This window comes from Chrysemys picta, chromosome 2 (genome assembly GCF_011386835.1).
Source record: "Chrysemys picta bellii isolate R12L10 chromosome 2, ASM1138683v2, whole genome shotgun sequence".
NCBI lineage: Eukaryota > Metazoa > Chordata > Testudines > Emydidae > Chrysemys > Chrysemys picta.
The window spans coordinates 28,520,179-28,538,042 of record NC_088792.1 but is presented as its reverse complement, the minus strand read 5'-3'; the positions used below and the strand labels follow the sequence as shown (position 1 = coordinate 28,538,042).

At 39.8% G+C, this 17,864-nt stretch overlaps 1 long non-coding RNA gene across 1 annotated transcript in view; it reads left to right on the top strand.

Moving 5' to 3' along the window:
* The first annotated feature begins 7,608 nt into the window (after positions 1–7,608).
* LOC135981913 (uncharacterized) overlaps positions 7,609–17,864 on the top strand; it is a 33,444-nt gene continuing 23,188 nt past the window's right edge. The window contains exon 1 of the long non-coding RNA XR_010599104.1: positions 7,609–7,724. This is a non-coding gene — a long non-coding RNA (uncharacterized LOC135981913). The remainder of the gene's footprint in view (positions 7,725–17,864) is intronic.

The following is a 17,864-nucleotide window of genomic DNA, read 5'->3' as shown; positions in this document are numbered from 1 at the left end:
CAGACTAGTTTTGTACCATTGTAACTCAATGGAAACCAAGTATCAGAGGGATAGCTGTGTTAGTCTGGATCTGTAAAAAGCAACAAAGAATCCTGTGGCACCTTATAGACTAACAGATGTATTGAAGCATAAGCTTTTGTGGGTAAATACCCACTTCGTCAGACACTTATGCTCCAATATGTCTGTTAGTCTATAAGATGCCACAGGATTCTTTGTCGCTTTCAATTGAAACCAACAGCTCCAGCATTGTAACTGGGGTAGCACCAGATCCTTGTGTGTGTGTGTGTGTGTGATATTCCACACAATCATATTTCTTGGCAATTTAGCTCATTTCTCATTTACAGCAACATGTAGATTTTCTATAATAATTAAGGAATAGTTGCAAGGTTTATAATTGCAAGAAGGTTGGGCTTTCAGTGTGGCTATCCGTTACTTTGATTTCAATGAAGGCCAGATTCAGTGGAAGTTATAACCCATACTGAAGGGCATTACAAGCAAAATAACAGATTTCAGAGTAGCAGCCGTGTTAGTCTGTATCCTCAAAAAGAACAGGATTACTTGTGGCACCTTAGAGACTAACAAATTTATTAGAGCATAAGCTTTCGTGGGCTACAGCCCACTTCTTTGGATGCATATAGAGTGAAACATATATTAAGGAGATATATATACACACACATACAGAAGTCTATTAATGATGGCTAAGTTGAGAGGCTGATGGGAATAGCTGGAACTTACTTTATCTATTTCTAATATTAATAATTGCAAATCTATCTCGGTGTAGATATTTGACTGTATCTTTCTTGCCCACTACCCCATGCACTTGTCTTACACTGCAAGCTCATCAGAGCAGGGACCATGTCTTTATATGTGGTTGCACAGTGTAATGAGCTCTTGGACTTGATTGGGGTCTGAGGGTCTGCTCTAATATAATATTTAATAACCATTCCAGTGATATAGATTTTTCCCCCCTGTACCATATGAAGTGACAGTAGAACATGAAGAAGAATGAGAAACCTGTGGGTGAGGGGAGTTTTATGGGAAAGCAGTTATCTGCGAAGAACACCTCATCTTTTAATCATAAAATATTAGGACTAATGCTAGGAGTTCAGTAAGGATCCTCAGGTGGTACAAATAACACATGAAAGTTTCATATAAAACAAAAGACAAAGCATGGGGGATCTACTATGGAGGCAGGTATCATGATGATTACAGTTTTTTCTAGTAACGATGTGTTACCAACAGCCAGAATGAACTCTTTATTTTGTGGTAATATTACTGGGATAGGGTGGCTTATCTCAAATTGATTGGTATTTTTGGTGAAAGGGGGTGAATCAGGAAGTACTATGCTGAATTGCTTCTCTTTTTCCATGTACTATGTATATTTCTTTATCTGATGCCTTGGAACATGAAGAAGCAGAGCAGGGCTAGATCCCTGAGTTTCTAGACTGGATGGGGAAATTATTTATTTAGTCTGCATGAGTGTGAATCTATATTGTGATACCTTGTCTCCACCATATTTATAAATCATCTGAGTAGAGCTGCTGAGAGAAACTTCGACAGAACCATTGGAATATGCAGTTTCATCAAAATCAAAACACTTTGCTAAATCAGGTCAATTTAATCTAAATTTCATTTTGGAAGAAAATCAGGGGGAAAAAAGTTTGGACAATGTTGAAATGTTCCATTTTGACATTTGCAGAATTAAACATTTTGATTTTTTGTTTTAAAATTACTTTTCATTTCACATTTTTAAGATTTTGAATTTGTTCTACTGTGATACAAACCAAAGTTGAAATCAAAATAAAATGTTTTGATCAACCCAAAACAATTTTTTTCAAAATTTTCCTTTGGAGAAGCTCCCTTTTTTTTGGTTTTGTTCCAATTCAGCGCAAAACCAGATTTTGAAATCTCAAAGTTCTTCATTCAAAGAAATGTCCATCATATAGACTGGAGAGACTCCTTAATGACAGAACATACAGCTCTGTTTCCACTCTTTTTCTGTCAACATCTTGCCTAATCATCTCAAATACTGGACCTCTTGATTCATTGGCTTGGGTGGGAATAAGGTTTAACCAAGAAAGTAACACTTGATGGATGGTGTGAACGTGTCACATGCTAGTGAGTGAAAAGTCTTCAATCTGTGTATTAGCAATGTCCTGCCAGTGCTCTGAGAGACAGGTGAGACTACAAAGTGGAGAATCATACTGACAGTACAACTACAAGGAACTACTGGTAGAATTTCCAAGTGGAGTTCAAAGTGCTGGCTTTGAGTTATAAAGTGGTCTGAACCCTGCCTATTTGAGAGACCACCTCTCTCTCAGTGTGATACCTCCGTCAGCAGAGATGTTTCAACTGTCAATCTGCTGGTCTAAAAGGGGGTATTCTCTGTGAAGGGTTCTCGATAGTGGAAATAGCAGCCGGTTTGTAGTAGAGTTTGCTTCTCATAGTACCATTGGCTGCAAAATTACTCTACAAGTACCAATCATTATATGGTATTTACAGCACATTACAGTGCAGATGAAAAAAATAAAATCACACATTTTCCTCTACCTTGTGTAAACAAGGATGTTTTCCCCATGCCCATGTATGCCTTATGCTCAAACATCTTCCCATATGCTGCCACACTGGGCCTGATCCTGCAAAGACTTATTGTTGCTGCCTATGCCTGGAACTCCAGATCCCATCCACTGGGCTTCCTCCTTCCCCTCTGTTAAGTCCTTTTTCAAAACCCACTTCTTCAAGCTTACTTCCAAACTATTGTTCTAATTAAATCAAATAGCCATGTAAGCTTCTGGGCCTCAACTTTCTATCAACCTTCCCTATCCACTCCCCAGGTTTGTTATCCCCTACTATTGCTGTGATCTTAAATGATGATCAGATGCTCTGACATAGGTGCCTAGGGTAGAAGTGAAGCAGCACGTACAGTGTCCCCCATCATGCACTCTGTGAAAAAGCCTGTCGTAATCCCAGCCCCTGCACCTGGGGAAGCATAGGGACTCCTCCCTCTGTGCAACCCAGAAGTGCCCAAGGGATTAGAGTAAGGAGGAGTGATGAGAAGGCGGCTCCCACTCTCCTAAAAACAGAGAGGACCCTCCTCCCACCTGCCTACTGTCCCTGGCTTGGGTAAGCAACACTCCCACACAGCTCCATTACTGAAAACTTCACTTTCTGTTTGTAATCTACCCTAACCACTGGGCACACATTGCTGCCAAGAATCTAGAGTAGGGGTGGGTCCATACTTCCCCTTTCAACAGTCCATACAGGCCGAGTTTACAGGGTTGGACTCCAAAGGGGAGTAAGAGAGGTCACATTCCCTGTGCATGCTCTGAAGCTCTAGGGGATTTTGCTTCCCTAAAGCACCACTCTGCTCCCAACACAGGGCTCTGCCTAAGTGGCATGACAGAGCCCTTAGACCCTAAGCTGTTCTGGGAAAGGAATCTGTCTTTACTTGCTCTGTAAAGAGGCATACACATCTATACTGTCCTAGAAACATTTAAATGTCTTAACAGCTTTCTGAAATAGGCATAAAAAATGAACCAGGACAAAAAAAGATACAAAGACACTGGCAAGAAACAAGGAGGAGTTTAGACTAGATGTCTGCACTACCATGATTTATGAAATGCAGCTAATAATACTGTGTCATGTAAGAACACGCTGTTGATTGACTGGCCTCCGTCGGTCTGAGTAATGTTCTGTTTATATCAGACACCAGTGTTTTCTGGAAAAAAGTAAACCTTTTTAGAGTAAGTGTGAAAAATAAAGCATGCCAAATAATTAGTGTAATGATGGAAATAACTGGGGATGCAGCATAAAATTTCATATTAAATCAAAGTCAAAGTGCCTCTTGGCCTGATTTGCTAATGCTTTCTGCAACCGTAAAATTTGGCTACAACAGTGCAATACAATACTGGTGAGAAAACTCAAAGATTATTACCATGCTCCTTTAAAAGACTAATACTAAAGCTAAATAACCAAGGCATGTAAAGCAATGACTGCTTACTTCCCTACCCAGTGAAGAAACACAAACGGGGATGCTTATGAAAACGAGAGAGCCACGTTCTTGTTAATGTTGTACAAAACTGAAATGTTTCATCTGGCAAATCTCCTGGAAGGGGCAGGCCCAGGGAACTTTGCCTTCTTGGCAGGCTTTTTGCTGGCTTTTATTTGAGCCTATGAAGATTATACTTCTTCACTTTAGAGGAGGACACAAGGCAACCCTGAGATAAAAAAAAATTGTCAAAGTCATTGTCTTGATGGACCCAACAAAGAGCACACAAGTTAGTAATCAAAGTAATGAGTTCAAGGTCCCTAAGGTCCCTCTAACCCTTTTATCCCTCTTCCCCGGCCATTCTGATGGCTCAGACAGCTACCGTCTACGTTTTCTCCCCACCCTACCCGCCTGTCTCTGAAACACAAAAAAGAACTGCACTTAAAAGTGCTGTTAGATTTTCTACTTAATCAAATGACCTTATGAAATGAGCTCTTATGAAGAAAACAGCACTGCACATCTAATGTAATTTATTGTTTCATTTAGCACATACATACACATATGATATTGTTTCCTTCTTGATGCTAGTGTGATTTCTGACTCGGTGGCACTGCAAGACTGCTTTTCAGAGCAAGCTGCACTCTGAAATCATTGTTTTATGATTTTATACCCTCTCCCAGCTATCATTCTGCTGTATTTTCAATTGCAGTCTTAGCAAATTTTAACAGTTGCCATCTGCAGCCAAAATAAAATGCTGGTTTTTGCAAACAAAAATTTAAAAAAATGAAGTTTCTCCTTTAAGTACCAGACTAGGTACAAATTCTATCATGATGTGTTGCTATCATTATCCTTTTACAGACTGTGTATCTCTACATACCTGATGTTTTGCCTTAAAGAAACATGTTAACACTTGCAAGGAAAGCATTTAAAGATAGACTGTCTTGGAATCCAAAATCTTGCAAGACTCCCACAAACTCCGTATAACATGTTCCTTTTTTCAAATGGCAAAACAATGAAAAACTGAGTTCATTTACAATATTTTTTAAACAGATATGACTGATATTTGATACTGATTGTGGAGGGTATGTGCATAACTATCTATATAACCTCAGACATTGTGTCAACTAAACTGACTGTACCCAAAATAATCTGGTTCTGAATGTCTAGGTATTCTGGGTTATAAATGGGAAAAGGTACAGCCTCTGAATCTCTCTACAGCTTTATTCTGCAACTTTTACTAACATGAGTAGTCCTAACTCAAATAGTCTTGTTGAAGTTATCAGGACTACAGCATAGCCATTCCTATGATGGGTCTCACTGAATAGTTAATTATTTAGACAAAGTGGAATAGCTCCAACAGCAAAGATTGAGAGAATCTGAACCTGCCTGATTCTGAAACAAGCACAGCAAGGACTTGATCATTAGTCTCTGATTCCTAAGTGAGTGTCCAAACCACCAGGCTATTGGCTATTTTTAAGGCGCCCCCTCTGTCTCAGGGGATTGTGGGAGTGTAGCTGGGAGTGGGTGTGCTCTGCTGTTCGTTGTGTGTGTCTTTCTGTTGGGGAAATGGTTTTTTTGTGTGTGTGTTTGTTTATTTTTGTGGGCTTAATTTCAGGATTTCTTTTGTTTTAGCAGCCTTTTGTCTGCCCTCTGGGCTGGCCAGCCAAGGGAGACGGAGACCTCAGTTTGTTGTGGATTCTGAGGGTTTAACTCATGGCCATCGGTTGCGGATTTTGACTCCAGACTCTGCCTCTGTGGAGGAGTGTGATCCTGCTGTGGGTTAGTTGACCAGGTTTAAAAATATGAGCTACGTCTCTTGCATGAGCTAGGCTGTTATGTTTGTTGCCACACTGAGCCTGGTTGAGCTGTGGAGGGGATTTTTGTGCAGGGTGATTTTGTCCCTGTCATGCCCCTCTCAACATCTGCTGTTAAAGTCACTATCTCTAATGTTCCTTCCTTTTTAGGAAATGAGCAGCTGGCTAAAGACCTCAACCAAACTGATCGGCTTGCTGATTGGAGAGGGGAGGTTTTTCAGAGTCATGGTTCCACTGCAAGCACAGGGATTGCCATTCTCATTGTGTGCAGGTGAAATCTTGAGTCGCTGGTTGTGAAGGAAGTGGTTCCACAATGTTTATTGACAGTTCGAGCTACTTTTGAGCAATATCATCTTTCTTTTTTTTAATTAATGCTCTTACTGATGGGAAAGATAAGGTGCGTTTTTTTCAACGTTTGGGTGCTCTTTTGACCAATTACTTGACAAGTGACATAATTTCTGGAGGTGATTTTAATTGTACAGAGAAATTGGATAGAGATAATTTGGAACTGTGTCCACTGTCAGCTCAGCGACTTGCAACTCTTATATAGGCTTCTGACCTGATTGACGGATGGCAACATTTTCACCCTTATACACAGCAGTCCATCTGGTTGAGTGCTCTTTCTCTATGGCCCATTTGAACCGTTTTTATGTTTTGACTCATCATTTGTGTCATTTGCTTTCTAGTTGTATTGTCTCCATGGGGATTTCATATCATGGTTTGGTCTTATTGGTGTTGTCTCTTCTTTCTATTCAAGACCGCCATCCATAGTGGCATTTTAACATTTGCCTTTTATAAGATGTTCACTTTTGGGACTATTTCAGTTATTTTGGGGGAGCTTAAGTTGCCTCAAAGGGATGTTTTCCCTCCTTGAGGCACTGGTAGGAAGTGGATAAAGTTAATATTAAAGATTTTTTTTGGTCAGCAATACACTCAGCCGACAACACTGGCAGGAGTTAGAGTTGGGGGTTATAGAACCTGAAAAAGCCTTTCATGCCAGTAATGATGCTGGGTTGCATGAGAATTTGAAATGCAAAAAATAGCTCTTGTAGGACATGTTGAATAGCAAGGTTCACAGTGCATTGGTTAGTGCCTGATTTCAAGGCCTTTCTCAAATGGATGCACCTACTCAGTTTTTTTTCGGCCTGGAAAAGAAATATGCAGAGCAGAAGATGATTAGCCATTTCAAGATGTCATCGGGCTGAGAGCTTTCAGACATTGTGGGGATTAGGAGATTTGCTGTGAAATTTTTCAAAGACCCGTAGGCTGCAGAGCCTGTGTGTCCATCTGAGACTTGACGACTCCATAAGGATCTTCCTAGGATCCCAACGTTGGATGTTGACAGACTTGAACAGGACCCGACTCTCTCAGAGTTGACTTCTGCCCTAAATGGCTTTGCTCCAAGAAAGGAACTTGGTATTGATGGTTTGCCTATTGAGTTTCATAAGGCCTTTTGGACCCTTCTTGGGCCTACTTGCTCCAGTTTATGCAGGAAAGCATCACAGGGAAGATATTGCCACTCAATTGTTGCTGGCTGTTTCTTACCCTGTTGCCTAAGAAGGGAGACTTTGGGGATGTGAAAAATTGGAGACTTGTGTCCCTACTTCACTGCGACTATAAACTTTTTTCAAAGGCCTTGACAAATAGACAAATAGAAGGCTGGAGTTCCCAGGGCTGCTTCCGGAACCCCTTGTTTATAACCCTGGCATGAGGATTCCTAATCTTATTTCTAGGAGCCTTGTCTCTTCCCTTATTGCAGCAGGTGTAACAAAACTGGTTTATTCAATTGATGTTATTAAATTTACAGGGGTCTCAGCAATCTTCCTTCTCTTGGTATTGACACCTCCTCATCAATTACTGGGAGTGGACCACATTCACCCTGACTGAACTGGCCTTGTCAACACTGGTTCTCCACTTGTAAGGTAACTCCCTTCTCTTCATGTGCCAGTATATTTATGCCTGTATCTGTAATTTTCACTCCATGCATCTGAAGAAGTGCGTTTTTTACCCATGAAAGCTTATGCCCAAATAAATCTGTTAGTCTTTAAGGTGCCACCGACTCCTCGTTGTTTCTATGGGTCTCAGTGTATATCTTGGCTGTCTCTTATGTTCTGTTCGTTCCCTCTGGGGCACCTGGCATTGGCCGCTGTCAGAAGACAGGATACTGGGCTAGATGGACCTTTGGACTGACACAATATGGCCGTTCTTATGTCAAGCTTGGTTTTCATTTTGTTTGCTGGGAGTCTTGGTTTTTATCAAAGGTGGAATCAGCCCTTTCTAGGGGCAGTATTGCCAGACCAGACTAGTTGCCTCCTTGAGTGAGCCATTCCTGATTATATTAATGTTTCTATTTTCTTGACTGTTGATCCTGCTGTGGATTGAGATGTTGACACGCCTGTCAGCTTACTTTGCTTCAATGGGTCTTCCGAATTTACGTTTAATAGCTTAGGCCATAAGTCATTGTACATGTCTGTGGTAAAGATTTGTCATTTTTGAACACTTCATGATTATCCCTATGTATGTATCCCCCAGTATGGAGAAGACAGCTTCTGGTGACGAATGCCAGCCAGCCAGCCTGGCAAACTGTATACAAGCCTCTTATTGCAAAGAGGATGTCTAATCTCCAGTGGAGAATTTTTACAGGGCTATTGTCCTGAATGTGTTTGTGCATTGTTTGACCCCAGAAGTGTCTGTGTCGTGTCCTTTTGTGACATGAAGGAGACTATTTTTTCATATGTTTCTTACTTATTCCAGGTTACAGCTATTATTTGTTGTACTTCGGGATATTTTTTGGTTATTGTCCCTTGATTTTGCTCCTACTGTATTTATTTTTACTGTTAAGTATAGGTTCACAAATAGATCTGTGGTATGCCTTACAAACTTTATTTTTGGTCGAGGAAATGTGGCCATTTTAAAAAGTAGATGATGTAATTATTTGGTACTGGGGTTGCTGATGTTCTTCAGGCTTTTTTAGATTTTTAGGTTTTACACCTTCATTTGGAATTTCGATGGATTTAGTCAGCAGTGGGCTATTGGAAACGCACTTTGTACTGTTTGGAATAGCCCATCATTTTTGAATTTGTAATTTATTTTCTTGTTTTTAAGTGTGTTTCTGTACTGATTTTATTGAAAGTATTTTAAAACTCAGTCAGTCTCTCTCATTTTTTCACACAAAAACAAACTTTGAAACCTCAACACTTTTCACAATGTGGAATTGTTGTTCTCCAGCCAGCAAAGTCTGTCACTGTGGTTCAGTGAGGCAAAACAAGATGCTGACATGACATTCAGTGCTTCTAACATAGGTCAAGCAGGTAAGATACACTGTCCCCTATTATCATCATCACCACCATTTTTGATATTTTGAGTATGAAGAACCTCAAAGACAGTATGAGTCATTTTGTAGAGGACTGTGTATATGCACAATAGTTCATGGAGATGTTTTATCTGACTCAGAGTACCTCAGAAAGGAAGGAGAGCATGCCAAAGCAGAGCAGCAATGTCCTTTTAGAGCGCCAGTATGTGCATCCCCAACACCAGCTCAGTTCAGCTCTGCTGTGCACTGTAGAAGGGGACATTATCATGAACCCTTTGGGCATTGGGACACTCAATTTAAGCAATTTTTATGCTTACTACTGGGAATGTATTTAGCTCTGTGCAGGGGCCTATGGGTGAGAAAGGGAAGCTCCTTGAGACGTAGGACCTTTGTCAGCCACAGTGCTGCCCCATATAGGAACAACAAAGAGTGGAAGTTTGGAGCGGCTGCATTATCCAGTAGTCAGGTATTGTACTAGCACTCAAGAAACTAGAGTTCTAATCCCACCCCTCTAACTGACCTGCTGTCTATCCTTTAGAAAGCTGCTTGACCTCCCTGTGACTCTGTTTCCCCTACCACTGTTTTGTCTCTTTAATTGTAAACTCTCTGGAGGAGAGACAGTCTCTTACTATGTGCAGGTATAGCGCCTAGCACCACGGGGACCCAAAATAGGTGTTACTGTAACACAAGTAAGAGGTGAAAGAAAATAAAGGAACATAAAACTAGATGTCTTCTGAAATCTTGTGTTTGATAAGAAATGGCAAACAGAGCAAAAAGTAAAAAAAAGTTACCCTACCTTATGCCATTTATTACATTTTTCTCTTCACCTGATGAAATACTTACTTGGTGATAATGCTGGATGGAAATAAACAATAGTAACAAGAGAGCTGGCAAATAATTCAAAATTTGTAAATATGATTCAGCATGTGAAAGCATGTCTTATCACTAACTTACTGCTTATTGTCACTGAATAGATGTATAAGTGTAGCAGATGTGGTTAATTATTACAAGGCCAAGAATGGTAGCTGCAGAATTTCATTTGAAGCTTTTGCAGGCTGCTAAATGAAATTAATGGTTTTGTGATAAACTGATTGCAGTTAATCAATTGAGTAAAACTTCAGGGAGGCTGTGAAAGCAAGACGGATTTGAGAGGGTTTATATTAGTCATGATGGGAGAAGTACAGCTGCTACACATTTGTATCATGGAAATGACCAGCTAATTTGGGAGAAAATTAAGTGAAAGTCTAGTGCTATACAGGAGATTAGCTGATTCTCTTTGGTGTAATACAACTTTGTAATGTGTGTAAAATACAACTGGTTGAGTGTGATGGAAAAATCTGGTGGTAGATGTGAATGTATCAAGATGACTTACAAAAAGTGCAATTTGAATCTACATTCATGATATATGTTATTTAAGCAATGGTTTGATTAAAGCTGCTTGGAAAACAACCTGTTATAGAAAATATTTAATCAAAAATAGTTGTTTTTTTTGCATTTTTTTTTTTACAAATGTTAGGTGTTTTCTAAATGTTTTGTATTTTGTGAAATTTTCTGTGATATTTAATTAATATATTGAAAACATTTATAAAATATTATTTTCAGTTCACTAGAAACTAATTTTCTTATTGGAAATTGGGTTTTCAGTAAACAAAACATTTCTGTAAAAATATTCATAAAAATATAATAGAAAATCTTGCAAAAGATTGATCTATCTTTGCAAAATTAGGATTTTTTCGTTTTGCAATGTTGTTTGCAGTTTTCAACCAGCTCAAATTTTGATTACTACTTTCAAAGACTGTTTTATAGGTTAAATTTGAAGAAGTTCATTTTGGATTATGTAGCTCAGAACACAGTTTATTTTATAGTGCATTGTACTGAGGTATCTTGCTGCATTTACAATGAAATTCACCCATCTCAGTGTAAATCCTGAGTAATCAATCCATTTCTGTGTTGAAATTTCTTCAAGGGATGGTAGAATGGAATCCTCCCCCACTTTTTAAACAGTAAGCTCTTCTGGGTAGGGACTGTCTTGTATTTGTAATGCCTACAATAGTACTTGGATGTCACTGGGGACTCTAGTTGATAGTGTAACACAAATAATAATAAACCCCTGCCAGGGAGCCCCTCCGTTACTTCTGTATCATCCCATATGGTTCAGTGCCATCTATGCATAGGTTTTGGACTGCTTAACTCACCTAAGGGTGGTTCTGTTAGTCCCCACCCATCCCTACACTCCCTCAGATCTGGTCTATTTGATGCCAGAGTGAAGCCCTCATCTATAGAGTATGTGGAGGCCCACCTGTGTGACATTCCATACACGCTTATGGATGTCAAACCACTAAAGTGGTTCAGAGTGTATATAGATTCTCTGAGTTGGGACTGAATTTTACCTTAGTAACAATGCACACTATCACATTAATTCTCATTAGCAGAAGTGAACCAGAGAAAATAGATTTTAAATCTTGAGTTGAAAAAGCAGTCAATGATTCAGCTGGGTGGATGTCAGGAATGACAGGATTCTAAGGGTGTGGTGCACTACATAAAACAAAAATGCCCTGTAGCCAAAAGCCTTAAAACAAAAACGTAGGGACCGTAATAAGTCAGTGAGGGAAGACTAGAGCTCCTCTTTGTCTATAGGGAACAAGCTTTTCAATGATGTAGAAAGGTCCAAAACCCTAAATACCTTAAAAGTCAATAGTAAACATTTAAAATCAATCTGAAACCTGACAGGAAGCCAATGGACAGATCAGAAAACAGCACTGATGTGGTGTGATCATTAAGGAGAAGTAAGTCTTATGGTTTTAGCACAATGAATGATTGTAGCCTATACAGCAATGCAATTGAACTAGCAAACAACCAGGATGCATTGTTCTTACTGGAAAGCTAATGTAGAGCAATGTAGAGGGAAATTTGTACAGATTGGCTGCTGCTGCAAATTCTATTTAAGTAAACCGGGCTGAATTCTTTCTGTCAGCAGGGAATTTAGTCCAGTGTTATCTTTCAACATTCTATTGGAAGGATGTTTAGTGTTGTACAGTATCAGAAGTCAGTGATAGATATTGCCTGAATGATTGTCCCCAAAAGCAATTACCACCATTTATATGCCATACAGGGCTGAAATCCCAAAATGGTAGTTGAACACATCTGCTCAAATAGTATGACAAACTCAGATAAACAAAAAGAAAATTATCAAAACAATTTACATATGAGTCAGTTTGCGGCCTCCCTTTTAACAGCCAGAGCAATGGAATGCAATCATTTGTCTTCACAAAGTAATTACTTGTCTTAAATCACTCATATTTAGCCACTGAAGAGGTGTCAGTATGCACAGAGGGAAATGTGGGATTTAACAGAGTGCCAAGAATATATAAAACATGGTTCATTGTTCAGTGAGGAAATGAGATTTGACAATAGGCAGGCTACTTTTAAAGTCGGACACACTGGACTTTGTCATAGTAAAATGGACATAAGAAATAAAAGCGCATTTTTTTTCTCAGTGAGGTGATTAACCATCAGGACAAACTATCTAGGGAAATGGTGCTTTCTCCATCTTTTGATATCTTGAAATCAAGAATGGATGCTTTTCTGGAAGGCATGCTTTAGTCAGACACAAGTACTGGGCTAAATATCAGGGTAAATGGGAGAAATTGGATGTTCTGTGTTATGTAGGATGCCAGCCAAGATGATCTAATGATCACTTCTGGCCTTAAAATCTATAGCTACAAATCTATGAACATATGCTTCATTTCTTTTGAATCATATAATCTTCAGTAATTCTTCCATGTAAGATGGGGGTGGATGGGGAAAGGAAAAAGCTTTTTAAAAGGCAGGCTTGGAACTGATGGGGTTTTTTTTATCCAGAACTTGAGGGACAGTCTCGTGGCCAGAGATTGTCTGTGAACACTTGATCTCCTACCTAGACCTAAGGGGTATGCTGGAAAACTGTTTTAAGGTAATAGGTAACATATTAGAAAAGGGATTTTATCTAATATGAAAGTGTAAAGCCCAAGTTTGCGTCTTTATGTTTATTTTCTGTATTTCTTTGCATTGAATATCTTCTGTATTTCTGAATCTGCAGTTTTTTGGTTTAATAAATGTTTTGTTCATTTTCATCCCAAGTAGGTGTGTGTATGCAAGCTGGGTGGAGTGTGTATGACAGAGAGAGCTGATAACTGGGGGAGGGGGGCTTGTTTCATGCATTTGGAGGTGACAAACCAGAGAGGTGAAGTTTGAGTGTCTGGTAGTGAAGAATTCAGGAAAGCAGATTTGGGGAGACTCAGGATTGGAAGGACTGTTGGTGCCACCCTGGACAGAGTACCTGGGCTGGAAAGAGAGAGGGGAGACCTTATGGTTGTGGGCTGGCTAGTGCTGTCAGGGATCTTAGCCATAGCCACACAGCACCAAGGTTACAGGGCAGGCAGTGGCAGTACTATCTAAAGAATTCACCTATTGTTATTACTGCAAATACATAATTGTTTACAAATTATTATTTTGACAAAGGGCAAAACTGTGTCTCTCCCTAACACAGCCACACTGGGGAGTAACGTGGCTACATGAGGTCACCATACAACCTGGGTGTGGGTGCTGTGAGGTGGGGAGACAGGGATTCCATGCCCAATACCTCTACCCAAGCAGGTGGCTGGGTAGAAGTATTGGGCATGCAATCCCTGAGGTAGGTCTGTACTATCAATCTCTAAGAAAGGAGCAAGGGCCCAAACATTTAAATCCTTACTCCAGTGAGTTATTTTTACTCAGTGAAGTAGGTCGACATTACCCATGTGAATGAGGACTCCTCGTGTGAGTAAAAGGGTTCAGGATTGGGCCCTGATTGCCATAGAAAATTTCCAGTGCCACCAGAAACAGAACCCAGGATTCCTGACTCCCGAACAGAGAACATACTTCCTCCCTTTTAAAGTTACAAACATTTATTACTGTCTTAACATAAGGCTGTACTAGCAAGCAATGATTCTTGCTTGAAAGCAACTCTTTGCTCTGCTTCCAGGGGAATAAAAGACAATAAAAAATGCAGCAGCCCAGTACTAAAAAAATGTGCAGGTCTGTTGTAAATACAGAACCATGAGTAAGTTCTAAGTCTGGAAAAATTAGCTTTCCCATACCTACTCTTTTTTGTTCTCTATTTTTACTCCCAGTCTCCCTCTATCTCTGTGGATACAGGGGGAAAGATCTAGGGATAGGAGGCTGGGAATGGGATGAGAAAACCAGTGCATAGGAAGAAATGATTAATGCTAATGCTGTGGAAGCAGGGCAAGGGGATGGGTATGTATCAGCATTTAGGTGTGTACACTATGTATTCCAGTGACTTGTGTTTTGTCCTGACTTTGTGTGTGCTGTATTGCCTGACTCACAGGCAAGATAAGGAATCTGTTATTGCTGCCAGCATAAGAACATAAGAATGGTCATACTGGGTCAGACCAATGACCCATCTAGCCCTGTATCTGTCTTTCAACAGTGGACAGTACCAGATGCTTCAATGGAAATTGTGATGGGGTGTCCACACCACACAAGACTTGAAGGGGTTAAGATGGCTACGTGGGCCAATTAACTGCTGAGGCTGCACCTCAAGGAGCCATGGAGCAGGGAATTGATTAAATATGAGGCTCAGCTGGACAGGCACAGGAGGGGCCTGTATAAAGCCCAGGAACTAAGAGCAGGAAGAGGCTGCAGGGGAGTGGTCTGCAGTCACTCCCTGAGAGGAGGGAGCTTGAGCTGCAAAACCCAAGGAAAGGGACGGGGGGGCAACCAGAAGGTAGAGCTGTGAGGTAAGAAGAAGTCCAGGGGAAGAGCAACATGGTCTGGGAGTGAGCAGGCCATTTTTGCTAGAGATAGGGTCCCCGGACTGGAACCCGGAGTAGAGGCCAGGCCCGGGTTCCCCTACCAGCCACTGGTGGAATGGAATAGTCAGAGCAGGGAAGGAAACGCTGCCATTTTGTATAATGGGATTTTGATACCCCTTGAGGGGAAACATACATAGTGACCTGGCTGGAGGGCCAGGTAATGAAGAGGGAACATCCTCAGCTGCAGAGGGTGTGAGAGGATGACAGGAGAGACACCTCCAGAGGAGAGTGCAATGCTTGGCCAGAGCTAATCTCCAGATCAGGAAGGCACCACTAGCGGTGAGGGAACCCTGTCACAGGAATGAACAGGATAGGATAATTATCAAGTTCCCCATTCCATCATCCAGTCCCAGCTTCTGGCATTCAGAGGTTTAGGCTCACCTGGAGCATGGGGTTGTGTCCCTGACAATCTTGGCTAATAGCCATTGTTGGACCCATCCTGCATGAACTTATCCAATTCTTGTTTTAACCCAGTTATAATTTTGGCCTTCATAACATCCTCTGGCAATTTAGTTCCACGGGTTGACTGTGTGTTGTGTGAAGAACTTCCTTTTGTCTGTTTTAAACCTGCTGCCTATTAATTTCATTGGGTAAACCTTGCTTCTTGTGTTATGTGAAGGGGTAAATAACACTTCCCTGTTCACTTTCTCCACACATTTTATGATTTTATAGACCTTGATCATATCCCCCCTTAGGCATCTCTTTTATGAGCTGAACAGTTCCAGTCTATTTAATCTCCCTCCTCATATAGAAGCTGTTCTATATCCCTAATATATCCAGAACTGCATGCAGTATTCAAGGTGTGGGCATACCATGGATTTACAATACTTTCTATCTTATTATCTATCCCTTTTCTAAAGGTTTCTAACATTCTGTTTGCCTGACACGGCACATTGAGCGGATGTTTTCAGAGAACTATCCATGGTGACTCCAAGATCTCTTTCTTGAGTGGCAACGCTTATTTAGACCCATTGTTTTATATAGTTGGGATTATTTTTTCCCAATGTGCATTACTTTGCAGTTCTCCTCTAACTCAGATAGATAGTTGGAAGCTGAAGAACCAGGGTTCTAGTTCTGGCTCTCTGTGTGTGAGTTAATACAGTCACTATTCCCTTTTTCTGCAATATTTAAGTTAGCTACAGTGGCTCAAAGTTCTTTACAGCTGAGTAACTTACTTCTTTCAAAAATGGAGCCACTCTCCTCCAAGACAGTGGTTTCTAAGCTTCCCAAGGTCAGCAGTGATTGAAAGTCAGAATCCTCTAATATCTGTCTGGTGCCTTCTCTGGTATGAGTAAGTGGTCATAAGGAGCCCCATGTCAGCTTCCAATCAAATGAGACTATATTTTTAATGACTGAAAGACCAAACCCACTTTTTGAAGTGCAGAAAAATATCATATTAATCAACAGCCTTCCAACAGAAGTAGAAAGAGCTTTTCTCCACAGTCATAAGAGCTAGAAACTCTTTAAAATGATTTTGTAAGAATATGATTACAAGAAGACAAACACTAAATATCAGGAGAATTCTGATATAATCACAAGAATTGGCAACGCTAATATCTTTAAGCTCATGAGTAGTCTCATTGAAGTCAAAGTAAATTTAAAATGCTTAAAGATAGGCATGCAAATAAGTGTTTGTAGGATCAGGGCTGTAGAATCTTTCATTGTAATCGAAAAGTAGATAGTTCAGACTGGTAAACTCTTTGTGGTCTGTTTATTTTTAATTTTTTTTGAACCAAGACCATCATATTCTACAGCCATAACAAAACAGTTTTCAAAATAATGTTAGGAAAATACAGTCTTTCTCCATAATAGTACATAATACTGATGGCCTTTTTTCAGACTGTTGAGTTTAAATCCTTTATTATTGTTTCCAGGTTATTTCCTCTATCAGTTTTTAAAAAAATATTAGAAGGTAACTGATGTGCTTAAAGTGTGAATTTGATTTTCCACTTAAAGAATATTTCAACTAATTACACATGCTAACCTGCTTACTAACAGGTTATATTTTTATAGGCCAGTTTTTAAAAGTGGATTCAAATGTAAATGTTGATTTGTTGTTAAAAAATTCTGCGGAATTAACTTTAAGAGTGGATTTTTTTTTTCACTGAGAGATATGCAGGAAATCCATCACCAGATATCTCCATGGGATCCTTGTGTAATTGGAGTAAAAAATCCAGATGATGTGTGATTTAATAACACCCTGGTTATTACATCATAAAATAGCAAAACCTTCTGGACAGCTGGAACAATTTTGACACCAGTGCTGTAATTAGATATGTAGAATTGTCTTGTTCAGAAAGTTACTTAAAGCACCAGTCAGGCAAAATGTAATGCACCACTTACATTAGCCAAAGGCCATAGCACTTGTTTCCATAGCCTGGCAGCCTGTTCTTTAGAAATTTGGATGGGATTTGAAATCTGGTTCTTGGATGATTAGGTTGACGGTTTGCTATATAGAAAGACAAAAATACTTTGTTAGATTGAGTTTGTCTGCCTTACCATACCACTGTGTTCATGCTACAAATACAAACGTTCAGTTTATATGTCACGAATGGAAACTATTTTATTTTTACAGAGCTCTGACATTTCACTGCATAAATCCTTAAGATACTATTTTCTATTTATAAACAAAAGTTATGAATATTTCAGAGGTAACTTGAATTCCAAAGCCTGAATCCAAGCAGGTTTGTTTTGGGGCCAGATTGTGAACCTCTAATTCACATTGGTGAGCAGCAATTAATTGAGTGATAGGGAATACTCAGGTGAGTAACTGGCCCTTAGTGATTATTTGAATATTTGAGGTGGGAGTTCTACATACTTTTCATTGAAATTAACTAATACACAATGATAACAGGTGCAATTTGTAACATGAATTTCTTCTAGGCTAAAATGGT